We start from the raw sequence: 821 nt of genomic DNA, 5'->3' as shown, positions 1-821 counted from the left end.
TATATATATATATATAAACATATACACACACACACTCAAATGCATACATTTTGTGTGTACAAAAAGATGGAGTCTTGGAGGCGTATGAAATATGTAGCTTCCTTTAACACCTCGCAGTTGCAAGTGTGTGTGTGTGTGTGGGGGGGGAGAACAAAACACTGAATGATCTTTATCACCACCACCACCACACTTGTCCCCCTCCTCCCCCTCATCATCATCATCATCATTATTATCGTCACCAACATCACCACCAGCATCAGCACTACCACAACCACCAACATGATCTTCGTCATTGTCACGAAGACCATCGACCTTCTCTTCTGTCCCAGCATCATAAACATCATCAGTTCACTGCTCTCCTGCGTCATCACCATCATCGTTTTCAGGTGTCTCCCATCCTGCCACCATCATAATTATCAACAGAAGTCCTCCCCCCCACCCCAACCTCATCATCACTGAGGAACAAGAACAAGGGCAAGGGGTGGACTGCTACATAGCTTAACTGACCACCACCACACCAATGCATGCCACCAAACCAGGAGAATCTATGTGACCATCACCACTGCCACCAATGCAGTAAACACACCAGCATCGGTTGTCAAGCGATGTGGGGTGGGGGACAAACACAGACAAACAAACATATATATATATATATATATATATATATATACACATATATACGACGGGCTTCTTTCAGTTTCCGTCTACCAAAACCACTCACAAGGCTTTGGTCGGCCTGAGGCTATAGTAGAAGAAACTTGCCCAAGGTGCCACGCAGTGGGACTGAACCCAGAACCATGTGGTTGGTAAGCAAGCTACTT

The sequence above is a fragment of the Octopus bimaculoides genome, chromosome 17, assembly GCF_001194135.2.
Source record: "Octopus bimaculoides isolate UCB-OBI-ISO-001 chromosome 17, ASM119413v2, whole genome shotgun sequence".
In the NCBI taxonomy this organism is placed as follows: domain Eukaryota; kingdom Metazoa; phylum Mollusca; class Cephalopoda; order Octopoda; family Octopodidae; genus Octopus; species Octopus bimaculoides.
Note: the sequence above shows the minus strand (reverse complement) of the source record.